This window comes from Trichomycterus rosablanca, chromosome 1 (genome assembly GCF_030014385.1).
Source record: "Trichomycterus rosablanca isolate fTriRos1 chromosome 1, fTriRos1.hap1, whole genome shotgun sequence".
In the NCBI taxonomy this organism is placed as follows: domain Eukaryota; kingdom Metazoa; phylum Chordata; class Actinopteri; order Siluriformes; family Trichomycteridae; genus Trichomycterus; species Trichomycterus rosablanca.
The window spans coordinates 13,831,415-13,848,259 of NC_085988.1; positions in this window are offsets into that span (position 1 = coordinate 13,831,415).

The following is a 16,845-nucleotide window of genomic DNA, read 5'->3' on the forward strand; positions in this document are numbered from 1 at the left end:
ATGTGCGGTTCATCCATTTTCAGCATGAAACACTAATTGCAAAGGCTGAAATGCCCTGGACAAGGTGTAAATCCATCACTGGTATTAGTCAGTGTTGGATTTAGTAAAGGTGACCATATTTTGGTTTTGAAAAAATGAGTTCGAGTCAAGTCACAAGTCTTTAGGCTAGAGTCCGAGTCAAGTTACATGTCTTTAGGCTAGAGTCCGAGTCAAGTCACGAGTCTTTAGGCTAGAGTCCGAGTCAAGTCACAAGTCTTTAGGCTAGAGTCCGAGTCAAGTCACGAGTCTTTAGGCTAGAGTCCGAGTCAAGTCACGGGTCTGTAGGCTAGAGTCTGAGTCAAGTCACAAGTCTTTAGGCTAGAGTCCAAGTCAAGTCACGAGTCTTTAGGCTACAGTCTGAGTCAAGTCACGAGTCTTTAGGCTAGAGTCTGAGTCAAGTCACGAGTCTTTAGGCTAGAGTCCGAGTCAAATCACGAGTCTTTAGGCTAGAGTCCGAGTCAAGTCATGAGTCTTTAGGCTAGAGTCCGAGTCAAGTCACAAGTCTTTAGACGAGTCCGAGTCAAGTCACAAGTCTTTAGGCTAGAGTCCGAGTCAAGTCACGAGTCAATATAATCTACACAAAACATATATTGCAAGTGTAGCATAGAAATAAACAAATAATCTTTAAGTTCAGATAAAAAACAACAACAGATTAGCGACTGTATTTAGTCATTTTACTTAGTGCCTTTACTTTCCTAGGTACCAGTTAAAAGCTTAAACTGACGTTTTGTTTTCACTGCAAATTACAGCACAGCGGCCAAAATCCCAAACACAGCAAAAAATCCATAATACTGCTTACCTTAGCTTGTTCCAGATGCTATTACATTTATAACCGTGTGTCCCATTAGGAATAGAATCCGTTATTTTGTAAATGTGCTTATAATTAAAAACCTCCAAACTAGGTTTTTAAATATTTGACAAATGCATCAATAACCATGCAACTGTGTTACTGAACTTTAATAAGCTGTTGTGATGCAAAAACTCCCTCTGCAGCAGTAACAACATCTTCTGTTTTACCCGGCCTTTACCTGATGAACTCTCTCCTTTAGTTGCAGTTTTGTGTTTTGCTGAACTGGTACCTTTATTGGACACTGACACACGTATTAGCTTTGCAAGTCATGCGTTCTGCTTCCCAAAGATCCTGACGAGACAAAAGCACATTGCTGGTATTTTTCCTAGTCTTTCTAGTTATCATTCTTAGTTTTGGTAGCACTGAATAGTCATTAGCTTCAGTAGTCAGTGCTAGGTTTAGTGTTTCTCACAGTTCTCACCCTTAGTCACGTTAGTGTCATTATTAGCTTTAGCACCTTTAACCATTAGCATTACCAACTTTATCTGTTAGCATTAGCGCCATTGTTCCAACACATTTGTTATTAGCATTAGCACTTCCTAAAACACTGAGTGTGTTTATTATCGTAGTGTTTCTGGTATTTGGTTATATTTTAAAGGCTGTGTGTCACTTTGAATTAAATACCTGCACTAGTGTTCTTAACTTATATCTCACCCACGTTCTATTATTATATTTTCAGTATGAATACAGACCATGACGAAAGCAGGGCCTCATTATACTGGATTTTTTTGTTTGTTTGTTTTAGACAGAGGGTGTTAGGAAGTTACCACATGGATAACCGGCTTGTGGTGGCCAGCGTTTATTTCAGTGTCAACTCTTCCTATCACTGTTCCTATCACAGCAAAATTTACCATGTGTTGGATTTTTCATCCACTAATGCCTAGTTCACACTACACGATTTTTATTCTTATTTTCGCCAACAGGTCGGTGCTAGATGAGCCAGCTTGGAGGCAAATATGTGTTTTCTCTAAGCTCAAAAATTGGCTCTCGATTGCTATGTGTGAACAGTTCAACGACTCGATGTGAGTGGCTTGCCGATCGCTCGCAGACTCAAGAAAAATATTTAGCATGGTAAATATCTGCACCTGTCAGTGACTCCAAATCCTGTAGTGTGAAAAGTGTTGCAATCAGGTTGTGACTGGCAGTGAGTCCAGAGTCCAGCCAATGAGAACGCAAGATACGGAGTGAGAGAAAACCCTGGGGAGGACTTGTAAATGTGTGGAGCAGGGGCATAATATAGTTTCTATCGGAATACATCGGCACAGACACAAGCTTTACAGTATTTGTGACTGTATCGTCTTCGCCAAACCATAATACCAATGCTGCATTGCAAAAATATTTATTTACTTCCAACTCTCTCTGCAGAACAGACTGAGTAACCAAATCCACTCCTTCACCCAGATTATTTTAGTTTTCCTTTTTGCTTTTTCGCTGCACATCAGCGATCAAACAACTAGGATCTCTCGCCTTCCTGCTGACATTTATTTTTGTTATCATTAAACCCCCCGTCACTTCTCGTGTATTTTTATGACAAAACATAGTTTGGGAGACCAGACAGACTCGTCTGAGATTCCTCCTGGTGATAGATGGTGTAGTGTGTGACCCTCTATCACTGATCAATCGTATAGTGTGAAAACCACAAAGACTTAAAGGACTCTTGATCACAAGAGATCCAGTCATGTAGTGTAAACTCTACAGCCATCTAAACACTTTTACCTCGTTTCCACCGATGCAGATCCGGCTCCGTTCCGGTTCACGAACTTGATTTTGAACCGGTTCCGCGTGTTTCCACTTGAAAAAAGAGGTTCTAGACAGTGAACTAGCATCTAATCTGGCACCACAGAATACTTGGTTTTTCAGCTCGAACCGTGACGTCATCAGTGGGCGTGTCAGAGTGTAGAGGTTTGGACACTTTCACATGAGACATTATAACATTATATATAATTGAAACCACTTTCATCCTTTAAAGTTCACCTGATTACATTTTGATCCAGTTTGCCGCTGATATTCGCTGATATTTTTAAAGAGATGAACTGTGTGATATGACGTTTTAAAAGCGACCCGGACAGAATGAACAACGCTTAACGTGAAAAATAAAGCTTAACTTGGCTTGTACTAAAACAACGAGTGATGAATTTGGGCAGTACAGAGCACTTATAACCAGTAATAATGGAGAGAAATTTTGTTCCTGTGTCGTACTTTTAGTACATTAAGCCAAGTTACGCTTTTTTTAGGTGAAGTTAGGACACCCTATGACCTAATAGCTGGTATTTCCCCCTTTGGCTGAAATAACCTCACTTAGACGTTTCCTATAACCATCTACCGTCCCTGACATTGACTGGGAGAAAGCTTTTCCCACTCCTCCATGCAGAATTTATTTAGCTGTGTGAGGTTTGAGGGGTTTCTTGCATGCACAGCCTGTTTCAAACCACCCCACAGCATCTCAATAGGATTAAGATCCGGGCATTTCTTTCTTTTGAGCCATTACTTGGTGAATTTACTGGAATGTTTTGGGGTCGTTGTCAGGTTGCCTGGTCAACCTCCGCTTCAGCTTCAGTTTCAGTTTTTGGACAGATGGCCTTACATTTTTATCAAGCACCCTCTGATACAGTGAAGAATTCATCGTGGATTCTATAATGGAGAGCTTACCAGGCCCTGCTGATGCAAAGCAGCCCCAAACCATGACATTTCCACCTCCATGCTTCACAGTTGGTATGAGGTTCTTGTGCTCAAATGCTGTGTTGGGTTTGGACCAAACATGTCTTCTGTTACTGCACCCAAATAATTCAACTTTGGATTCATCTGTCCAAAGCACATTGTTCCAGAAGTCCTGGTCTTTGTCTAGGTGTTCTCTGGCAAATTTTTGTCCTGATGTTTTTTTGACAGCAAGTGTTTCCTCCTTACACACCTCCCATGAAAATCAAACGTGTGCAGTCTCTTTCTGATGGTAAAATTAAACTTGTTCAGTCTCTTTCTGATTGGAGACTTCTTTACGCATCTTGCACTCTGCTCCTGGGTTGAACTTGCTAGGATGACCTAAGTTGACCATGTTGGCAGTTGTTTTAAATGTTCTCCACTTGTATATTATTTTCTGGACAGTGGAATGACTGCTTTCTAACTGTTTAAGATCTTTTTAAATTCCTTTCCCAGACTCATATGCATCTACAACCTGCTTTCTGAAGGCCTCAGAGAGCTCTTTAGATCTCACCATGGTGAGAACACTCACTTTAACAATCAAGAGCAAACCAAACTTATGTCTGAGCTTTAAATAAAACTCCAATGTCCTCTAACGATGGTTTAATCATTGCAGCTGATGTGGTGCACCGGATTCTAATTGTAGACATTTTAAGTAGTAATAAGTGTGGGGGTGTCCTAACTTTTCCTCACAATAAATTTCCATTTTTGTTCATTACATTTTACAACTTGAGTTTAAAAGTAATTTTTTAAAATTTTTTATTTGGTTATATAAGCTCCATCTCTCAGTACTGTTCAAATAAAGCTCAAATGTTCATATGTTTATATGTAAAAAAAAACAAAGGTTTTCATAGGGTGTCCTAACTTTGTCACAACTGTACATGTGGAGCTTTTAGACTGGATTTGATGGTTATTTCACACAGATGGATGTTCGTGTCGTGAAACTTTAGTGATGTTTTATCGCTCAAGCCGAGAGCTGAGCAAATCAGCTATTTGTGCCAAGGGTCGCGGTGAGAGTGAAGCGCAAAACGCATCTCACGTCAATGAACTAAAAAAAACAACTGTGACAAACACGTCTACGTCTTCTTATTACCAATAGCTGAGCGATGCTTTTTGCATAAAAACGAACATCTGTAACAACAGAACAAATGCTCGAACATAATCTACACGCTCCATCATCATGATACTGCTCTTTACTTTCTTTATGTAACGCCCACCGTTGATGATGCAGGCTTGGTTCTCAAAAACTGGTGGAAATGTGGGTCGGTTCTCTACAAAACACCAAGGTTTAAAGAAACCTGAACAAAACCGGTTTAAGAACCATGGTTCTTTTGGTGGAAAAGCGCTATTTAAAAGTCGTGTAGTGTGAACTCAGCATGAATTTAGACTCTGATTCACTCCCAGCGTGCACTGCTCTGCAAAGCATCGGCTATGAGCTCAGGTTTGAGTTTTTATGCTGATATTTTATATGTGAAAGAAGAAGAAAAGAAATGGCTCGACGGGTGATCTGGAGCAAAGACGTCACTACAGCTCACATGAGGAATCTGATATACAGATATACAGATGTGAATTCACTTTGAACCTATAGGGGGCACTGTTACGCTTACATCATCATACAGTCTGGGCATCCGGTGAGTTTTCCTGCTGTTGTCTCTATTTTCTGTCTCTATCTTCTTTCCTGCGTTAACCTTTATTACCGTCTCCCACCTTCCACCTTCTCTCACTTTCACTCTCTCACTTTCTGCTTATTACTCTATGCTGTTTTTTCTGTTACACCTCTGTTTCTCTGCGTCTAGCTCCAAAACACACATACAATCAACAGCCACCAGCAGAGCTTCTGAATGACCTGCTTCTGTTCGCTTTATTATTAGATACGTCTGTTAAAACAATCCTGCTTTTAATACACATTGATGTAGCCTGCAGGCCTGGGCTATTTTGAAGGGGTTTAAAACTGCCAGTGATGTGGGTCAAAGTGTTGGGTTCATGTGATATATCCATATAGTGCTGATTTCTACATTTATTACTTGTATGCAGTCATACACCCACACGCTTAACTGACTTATAGAACTTATAGTTTGATGGGAAGTTGGACACTGAGTCTTGTTGTACATGTACAACCCCAAATCAGAAAAAAGTTGGGACAGTATGGAAAATGCAAATAAAATAAAAACACAGTGTTCATTACATTTACTTTGACTTTTATTTGATTGCAGACAGGATGAAGCTGAGATATTTCATGTTTTATCTGCTCAACTTCATTTAATTTTTTAATAAACATCCATTCTTGCATTTCAGGCATATATATATATATATATATATATATATATATATATATATATATATACTGTATATATATATATATATATATATATATATATATATATATATATATACAGTATATATATACTGTATATATTAGGGCTGTCGTTAATCACGTTAATTAACGCGATTAACGCGTTAAAATTGTAATCGCGATTAAAAAATTTTATCAAGATTAAAATTTTTTATCTAACTATTTTTATTTGGCTGTTTGTGCCACATACATGTGTGTCTCTGTGGTAATTACCTGTATTTCAGATGAATTAGGATGTAAAGCGCATGAACTGTCCGATGATAAACTACTTTTAGCGGTTTTCACTTTTTTTACGTGTTGATGAAAAGATGAATGAAACCATGCAGGCTTTGTAACGAGTATTTCCATTGGCTGCTAGACCTGTCCATCAAAACCGCGTAGCTCCGCCTCCTCCCCCTCCGGTAAAAAGTGAAACTGTGTGATGTTTCATCTTTACAGTTTATTCAGGTTATTCTATCACATGGTTATAAACATGATTTATATTTGTGATATTTGTAGTTTTCTAAAAACACATTCGTATCTGATATTTATATGGACTAAGCGTTTACATGGACTGTTTTAATTAACACTTTTTTTCTAGCTACAGTCAATTACTTATAGATAATGTTTGCTAACTTGACTGTTTCAGGTATTTATAGGTGTTTAAATGGTAATTTAGAACAGTATTTCCCAGTATTCTTTCTGCAAATACACAGTATTAAAGGGTTTTCTTAATAGATCTATGAAATAATCATATCTGTGTTTTGATGCTTTATTGATGCCTTATATTAGATCAAAACATTATGGTTGGTGCACCTGTTTTCAGTGTCAGGGTCATGAACAGGAAAAGATCCTCACTTTTGTCAGATAATGTGCTTTCTACAATGAATTTAGATTTAATAATTCTATCATATTTTATGAATGTTTTATTGGTAAACACGTTCTTGCAATAACAATGTGCATAACTGTTCAAATTTTGCTTAATTATTAGTTTGCGATTAATTGAGATGAATACATATATATTAGGGCTGTCACACGATAAAAAAATTTAATCAAGATTAATCGCGATTAATTTTGTTCTTTAATCTCGATTAAAACATTTTATCGTGTGACAGCCCTAAGATATATATGGAAACCGATATATATGGAATGACGCTGATGTATATGGAATGAAAACTGATATACTGTATATGGAATGAAAACCGATATACATGGAATGAAAACTGATATACAGCACATGGAATGAAAACTGACATACAGCACATGGAATGAAAACTGATATATATGGAATGAAAACCGATGTATATGGAATGAAAACTGATATACTGTATATGGAATGAAAACTGATCTATATGGAATGAAAACCGATATATATGGAATGAAAACTGATATATATGGAATGAAACTGACATACTGTATATATGGAATGAAAACTGATATATATGGAATGAAACTGACATACTGTATATATGGAATGAAAACTGATTTATATGGAATGAAAACCAGTATATATGGAATGAAAACTGATATATATGGAATGAAAACTGATCTATATGGAATGAAAACCGATATATATGGAATGAAAACCAATATATATGGAATGAAAACTGATATATATGGAATGAAAACCAGTATATATGGAATGAAAACTGATATATATGGAATGAAAACTGATCTATATGGAATGAAAACCGATATATATGGAATGAAAACCAATATATATGGAATGAAAACTGATATATATGGAATGAAACTGACATACTGTATATATGAAATGAAAACTGATTTATATGGAATGAAAACCGATATATATGGAATGAAAACCAATATATATGGAATGAAAACTGATATATATGGAATGAAACTGACATACTGTATATATGGAATGAAAACTGATTTATATGGAATGAAAATCAGTATATATGGAATGAAAACTGATATATATGGATTGAAAACTGATATATATGGAATGAAACTGATATACTGTATATATGGAAGGAAAACTGATATATATATATATGGAATGAAAACCAATATATATGGAATGAAAACTGATATATATGAAATGAAACTGATATATATGGAATGAAAACCAATATATATGGAATGAAAACTGATATATATGAAATGAAACTGATAAACTGTATATATGGAATGAAAACTGATATATACATATATACAGTATATATACTGTGTATATATATATATATATTTGGAATAAAACTGATATATAAATATGGAATGAAAACTGATATATATGGAATGAAAAACCGTTATGAAACATTATGTGTAATTGTAACGCTTTATGGGCTAGACGGACAGGAGGGCGGACACACATGCAAAGATGTGATATAGAAACTATATTTAATAATAATAAATGACAAAACAGAACACTACACAAGACACAGATACAGACAAGAACCTATGCTAAACTACTAAACAAACAAACAAAGCCAAACAGGTACACAACTAAACATAGACTAAGCTAGGCTAAACAAAGACAAAGGCTAAATGAGACCGATCATACTAAATGTGCTAAACAGGTTAACAAGGACTAAACAGAGGATAACACACACAGGCTAACAAACAGGGGCTAGGCTAACAGACAAAGACTTAGGCTAACAGACAAAGACTTAGGCTAACAGACAAAGACTTAGGCTAACAGACAAGGACTAGGCTAATAGACACGAACAGGCTAACAGACAAGGACTAGGCTAATAGACACGAACAGGATAACAGACAAGGACTAGGCTAAGACACGAACAGGCTAACAGACAGGATCCGGAAAACTGACAGAATATCGCAGAGATACCAGGGCAGAGATACCAGGGCAGAGATACCAGGGCAGAGATACCAGGGCAGAGATACCAGGACACAAACAGAGTTACACCGACAATAATCTCCAACCTGCCCATTGCCCCAGCTCTCCTTATAAATGCTCCTTGATGAGGAGCAGCTGGGGCTGATTAGCTCAGGGAGCCAATCACCTGTGAGGCATGGCAGGGGAGTGAGTGTGCACACAGAGAAGAGGGGCGTGGCATATATGAGCACACCGAGGCTAGCAGTGTGACAGATGCCCCTCCCAAAGGCACTACACCTGGAGTGCCTTAAAAAACAAAAACAAGGAGGTCCTGGGCCCTGCGGGGTAAATTTGAAGTCATTAAAAATGTCCTCAGGCAGTCGTGATAAAAGTTCAGAAGCGCCGTCGGTGGGTGCTGATAAAGAACCAGGAGCACCCTCTGGGGGTGCTGACTTGACAGGAGCGCCTTTGGAGACAGGAGTGCCATCAGGGGGCACCGACTCGGGAACAAGAGCGCCATCGGAGGGCGCCAACTCGGGAACAGAAGCACCATCAAAGGACACCAACTCTGGAACAGGAGCGCCATCAGGGGGCGCCAACTCAGGAACAGAAGTGCCGTCGGAGGACACCAACTCGGGAACAGAAGTGCCGTCGGAGGACACCAACTCAGGAACAGAAGTGCCATCAGGGGGCACCAACTCGGGAACAGAAGTGCCGTCGGAGGACACCAACTCGGGAACAGAAGTGCCGTCGGAGGACACCAACTCAGGAACAGAAGTGCCGTCGGAGGACACCAACTCAGGAACAGGAGTGCCATCAGGGGGCACCAACTCGGGAACAGGAGCGTCGCCGAGGGACGCCAATTCGGGAACAGAAATCAACTGCGGTGAGCCTGGCGAAGAGGCTTCGGGAGTCAGCTGCGGTGAGCCTGGCGAAGAGGCTTCGGGAGTCAGCTGCGGTGAGCCTGGCGAAGAGGCTTCGGGAGTCAGCTGCGGTGAGCCTGGCGAAGAGGCTTCGGGAGTCAGCTGCGGTGAGCCTGGCGAAGAGGCTTCGGGAGTCAGCTGCGGTGAGCCTGGCGAAGAGGCTTCGGGAGTCAGCTGCGGTGAGCCTGGCGAAGAGGCTTCGGGAGTCAGCTGCGGTGAGCCTGGCGAAGAGGCTTCGGGAGTCAGCTGCGGTGAGCCTGGCGAAGAGGCTTCGGGAGTCAGCTGCGGTGAGCCTCGCGAAGAGGCTTCGGTAGTCAGCTGCGGTGAGCCTGGCGAAGAGGCTTCGGGAGTCAGCTGCGGTGAGCCTGGCGAAGAGGCTTCGGGAGTCAGCTGCGGTGAGCCTGGCGAAGAGGCTTCGGGAGTCAGCTGCGGTGAGCCTGGCGAAGAGGCTTCGGGAGTCAGCTGCGGTGAGCCTGGCGAAGAGGCTTCGGGAGTCAGCTGCGGTGAGCCTGGCGAAGAGGCTTCGGGAGTCAGCTGCGGTGAGCCTGGCGAAGAGGCTTCGGGAGTCAGCTGCGGTGAGCCTGGCGAAGAGGCTTCGGGAGTCAGCTGCGGTGAGCCTGGCGAAGAGGCTTCGGGAGTCAGCTGCGGTGAGCCTGGCGAAGAGGCTTCGGGAGTCAGCTGCGATGAGCCTGGCGAAGAGGCTTCGGGAGTCAGCTGCGGTAAGCCTGGCGAAGAGGCTTCGGGAGTCAGCTGCGTTGACCCTTGAGAAGAGGCGTCCGGAGTCAGCTGCGTGGACCCTTGAGAAGAGGCGTCCGAAGTCAGCTGCGTGGACCCTTGAGAAGAGGCGTCCGGAGTCAGCTGCGTGGACCCTTGAGAAGAGGCGTCCGGAGTCAGCTGCGAGGACCCTTGAGAAGAGGCGTCCGGAGTCAGCTGCGAGGACCCTGGCGAAGAGGCGTCCGGAGTCAGCTGCGAGGACCCTGGCGAAGAGGCGTCCGGAGTCAGCTGCGAGGACCCTGGCGAAGAGGCGTCCGGAGTCAGCTGCGAGGACCCTGGCGAAGAGGCGTCCGGAGTCAGCTGCGAGGACCCTGGCGAAGAGGCCTCCAGAGTCAGCTGCGAGGACCCTTGAGAGGCGTCCGAAGTCACTTGAGAAAACACTGGAGAAACGTCATTCAGCTGCGAGGACCCTGGAGAGGCGTCCGAAATCAGCTGCGAAAACACTGGAGAAACGTCATACAGCTGCGAGGACCCTGGAGAGGCGTCCGAAGTCAGCTGCGAAAACACTGGAGAAACGTCATTCAGCTGCGAGGACCCTGGAGAGGCGTCCGAAGTCAGCTGCGAAAACACTGGAGAAACGTCATTCAGCTGCGAGGACCCTGGAGAGGCATCCGAAGTCAGCTGCGAAAACACTAGAGAAACGTCACTCAGCTGTGAGGACCCTGGAGAGGCGTCCGGGGTTAGCTGCGAAAACACTAGAGAAACATCACTCAGCTGTGAGGACCCTGGAGAGGCGTCCGAAGTCACTTGGGAAAACACTGAAGAAACGTCATTCAGCTGTGAGGACCCTGGAGAGGCGTCAAAAGTCAGCTGTTTGGACCCTGAAGAAACTGGACTCAGCTGCGAAAACACTGGAGAGGCGTCCGAAATCAGCTGCTTGGACCCTGGAGAGGCGTCAAAAGTCAGCTGTTTGGACCCTGGAGAAACTGAAAACACTAGAGAGGCCTTGAAACTGTTCGACTCCCGAACTTGAGTACATGGGACAGGAGCCGGCAAACAAACAGAGAGACCCCCGGAGCCCTTGGGGTCGAAACAAGAAACAGGACCATAAGAATTTTGGCTGGCTCCTAACGTAGACATGGGACGGTCACGAGCATGAGTAGCGGGCACTGGCACCCAGACCACATCATCAGTGGGCACTGAGGGAATTTTAACCTCCCCAGTGGGCACTGGATGCCGGGTATAAGCTGCAGTGGGCGCTATGCTGCGTGAAAATTCTCTCCTCATGAGGCCCTCGAACACCTTAGCCGAGTTCAGCACAACTCCCCTGTCAGACCACAGCTTCCTGGCCCACTCACGAGCGGGGCCCCTCAGCCTAGACATCATAAACCGAACTTTATCGGTTTCAGCTGGCTGGGGGTCCAAAAGGTTCTGCAGGTAGAGCTGGCTCTGCAGAAGGAAGCCTTCGACACCTGAGTTGCTTCCATCATATGGAGCTGGCCTACTTAACGGGAAGGTCTGAGGGAACCTCATGGTGTTAAAATCGGGAAACGTGTAAACCAACAACATCTCGCTGTGTCCTTTAGAGGGAGATTATTCTGTAACGCTTTATGGGCTAGACGGACAGGAGGGCGGACACACATGCAAAGATGTGATATAGAAACTATATTTAATAATAATAAATGACAAAACAGAACACTACACAAGACACAGATACAGACAAGAACCTATGCTAAACTACTAAACAAACAAACAAAGCCAAACAGGTACACAACTAAACATAGACTAAGCTAGGCTAAACAAAGACAAAGGCTAAATGAGACCGATCATACTAAATGTGCTAAACAGGTTAACAAGGACTAAACAGAGGATAACACACACAGGCTAACAAACAGGGGCTAGGCTAACAGACAAAGACTTAGGCTAACAGACAAAGACTTAGGCTAACAGACAAAGACTTAGGCTAACAGACAAGGACTAGGCTAATAGACACGAACAGGCTAACAGACAAGGACTAGGCTAATAGACACGAACAGGATAACAGACAAGGACTAGGCTAAGACACGAACAGGCTAACAGACAGGATCCGGAAAACTGACAGAATATCGCAGAGTAACTAACGGGCAGAGATACCAGGGCAGAGATACCAGGGCAGAGATACCAGGGCAGAGATACCAGGGCAGAGATACCAGGGCAGAGATACCAGGGCAGAGATACCAGGGCAGAGATACCAGGGCAGAGATACCAGGACACAAACAGAGTTACACCGACAATAATCTCCAACCTGCCCATTGCCCCAGCTCTCCTTATAAATGCTCCTTGATGAGGAGCAGCTGGGGCTGATTAGCTCAGGGAGCCAATCACCTGTGAGGCATGGCAGGGGAGTGAGTGTGCACACAGAGAAGAGGGGCGTGGCACATATGAGCACACCGAGGCTAGCAGTGTGACAGTAATGAACTTTACACAAGTGCTATTACTATTTAGTTTGGAGTCTAATCACCTCAAAGCTGGTCTTGACTGCAATTTAGCTAGCATCAGATGTGACGCTCTGCATCGTTCATGTTCTTGAATTTATGTCTTTAGATAAGAATAGAATAGAACAGAATCTTTATTGTCACTATGCACAGGTACAATAAAATGTTGTATGGCATCTCTCCAATCAAGGTAGTAGCAGCAGGAGAGAAAAATAGTAGCAGTAAAAATGTAAATTAAATATTAACATCCACTGATTCCAGTAAATAAATACTTAGACGTCTATGTCTTGTTAAAAACTCTACCCTCTCTATCATTCACACTCACAGTTCTAGCCTACTTCACACTGCCAGACAGCTTCTGTTTAAGTGATGTTTAGTTTCAACAGGTTCTTTCAATTACTGTCTTGGCCTGGGCTCACTTGTAAAAGAGATCTCAATCTCGTAAGTAAAGAAAAGATAGAACGAAAGTTTGACAAATAGGTTAAAATAAAAGATAAAGAAATGAAACGAGGCAAATACTTACACTATACTGTAGATAGATAGATAGATAGATAGATAGATAGATAGATAGATAGATAGATAGATAGATAGATAGATGATAGATAGATAGATAGATAGATAGATAGATAGATAGATAGATAGATAGATGATAGATAGATAGATAGATAGATAGATAGATAGATAGATAGATAGATAGATAGATAGATACTTTATTGATCCCGAAGGAAATTGAGGAAATATACAGTCTCTGTGGTTTATTCACTGATCACACTGTCTTGTTCTCCTCTTATGAACAGAAGTGTCTTGTTCTCCCCATATGAAACTAAACAGAAGGTAACCTGAAACATGTGACCACCTTTACACACAGTGGAGTCCATAAATCACTGAAATCCAGGTCAGTAAACCCTTAATAAGCAAGTCTAGAGTAACAGCGGCAGTGGTAGCTTAAATGCTAGAGTAATGGACTAGTAATCAGTATGTTGCTTTTTAGAGCCCCTTTACAACCAGTCTGCTATTTTAGGTGCTTAAGCAAGGCCCTTAACCCTCAATCACTTGTATTCAGTCACAATTGTAAACCAATTAAAAAAAAAAAAAGTATATATATATACACCGACCAGCCATAACATTAAAACCACCTCCTTGTTTCTAAAATCACTGTCCATTTTATCAGCTGCACTTACCATATAGAAGCACTTTGTAGGTCTACAATTACTGACTGTAATCCATCTGTTTCTCTGCATACTTTGTTAGCCCCCTTTCATGCTGTTCTTCAATGGTCAGGACTCTCCCATGACCACTACAGATTCTCAGCACTGCAGTGACACTGACACTGGTGGTGTGTTAGTGTGTGTTGTGCTGGTATGAGTGGATCAGACACAGCAATGCTGATGGAGTTTTTAAACACCTCACTGTCACTGCTGGATTGAGAATAGTCCACCAACCAAAAATATCCAGCCAGCAGCACCCAGTGGGCAGCGTCCTGTGACCACTGATGAAGGTCTAAAAGATGACCAACTCAAACAGCAGCAATAGATGAGCAATCGTCTCTGATTTTACATCTACAAGGTGGATCAACTAGGTAGGAGTGTCTAATAGAGTGGACAGTGAGTGGACACGGTATTTAAAAACTTCAGCAGCGCTGCTGTGTCTGATCCACTCATACCAGCACAACACACACTAACACACCACCACCATGTCAGTGTCACTGCAGTGCTGAGAATGATCCACCACCTAAATAATACTGCTCTGTGGTGGTCCTGTGGGGGTCCTGACCATTTAAAAACAGGGTGAAAGCAGGCAAAAAAAATATGTAGAGAAACAGATGGACTACAGTCAGTAATTGTCGAACTACAAAGTGCTTCTATATGGTAAGTGGAGCTGATAAAATGGACAATGAGTGTAGAAACAAGGAGGTGGTTTTAATGTTATGGCTGATCTGTGTAAGTAAGAGAACCAAAAGGTTCCGCAGTCATGAGACCCTATTCTGGACATAAGTGCCCCTCTCTTCTATCTTCAACAAACCTGAGTGATTGATTGTGAGAGACAGAATGGCAGCAACATAACACCCCTGGTCACTACAAATCTCTATGCTTATAAACCCCTAAGCTCTGAGTCTTTGTCTATGCTGGCTTGATAATTCTGGCTTTAATGGTCCGAAACCCAGCACAGTCCGACAGTTATTTGAGTTTCAGAGTGATGCCCTTCCAAGGTCAATTAGACCACATTTCCTCCCATTAAAGCCACCAGACTGTAACAAACTACAATCTTCAGGGTGCTTAGCGATCACTTCCTCCCCTAGCTGTGCAATCATAACACTCCACATTGTCTGAATACTGTCTCATCTATCATCTGATTACCTGCACTACCCATAATCCTCCATATACAGCACATATCTGAACACAGCAGTGCTATTGGCCAGCCAGGCATTCACACAGACAGGATCGGCTATATGCTATACTCTATATATGGGAATGGATATGACTGAAGCTTGTACTAGTACTTGAGTTGGGTTTAAGTTTAAATTCCACATGTTGCATTTTTAATAGGTGAAAGGAACATCCAAATAAATCAATGAATGAATGAATAAATACATTTTTATTTATTCTAGTAATTATATTTTAAGCCCTAAACAGTTTAGTAAATATATTGCTGATCTCCTGAATCAAATTAGCTGCATCCCGATCATTTTTAGCCAATAGTAATAATAATCATAATAGCAATAATAATATTAATAATAATAATAATAATAATAATAATAATAATAATAATAATAATAATAATCATATTAGGAACAAAGAAATAATAATAGTAATAATAACAATGATGATAAGAATAGTAATAATAATAATAATCATAATAGTAATAATCATAATAGTAAAAAAAATAATAATAATAATACTAATAACAAAACAACAAAAACAATAATAGTAATATTAATAATAATAACAACAAAACAACAACAACAACAATAATAATAATAGTAATAATAATGATGATGATAATAATAATAATAATAATAATAATAATAATAATAATAATAATAATAATAACAATAATAATAATGATGATGATTGGTAATAATAATAATAATAAGAAGAAGAAGAATAAGAATAATGATTGATAATAATAATAATAATAATAAAAATAATTTAAATGTTAAAAATATATGTATTTAAATGCATATATTTTACCTGTTTTAAATACTACTGTTTTAAATAATATTTAAGTAATTAATTAATAAAATCTAAATTAATGATAATTGCTAAATGAATTTTATGTAATACATTAAATCAAACATATTTGCACTGTTAAATAATAAATATAATGGCCGTTGGTGAATAGTTTAAAAAAAATAATAAAAAAACAATAAATAAAAAATAAAAGATTATTTAAAGTGTTTAAAAAATATGTATTTAAATGCATATATTTTTATCTTGAAGAATTATTATTATTATTATTATTATTTTTTTTTACACAGTCAAGGTAATGTTGGCAGAAACTAAAAGTAAAACAAATAAACCCCTTTTCCTTCAGTTCTGTCCTTCAAAGCTACCATCCCACAACAGCCTGGAACACTTTCATGTTTTAAGAGCAGCAGCAGTCTTCTTGACTGACAGATATGACTGACAGGCAGATGCAGATGCCTCCTCTGTATCTCTTCTGAATGCTGATTAACTGGATGCTGGTGGTCCATGGCTTCATCATGTGTTACTGCACGTTAACGGAGGCTGGGTTGCCACAGAGACCAGCGTTATACCTCTAAGCATCAATTTTATTGACAGCTGCCAGACTGTGAAGAGACTCACTCAATAATTACAGTATCAGCTCTGATTTAATAATCTCACCCCTGACAAAGCAGAATCATTGTTGGGCCTTGTTACCTGGTCATCAACAATATCGAATCCTATTTAGGGAAAAGCTTCTCCCCAGGCAGTGCCTCTCTCTCATCAACCGGAGTAAACAAAGAACCTTACAGATAATAAACAGAATTACAGGTCCATACAGACAGAACAATGAAA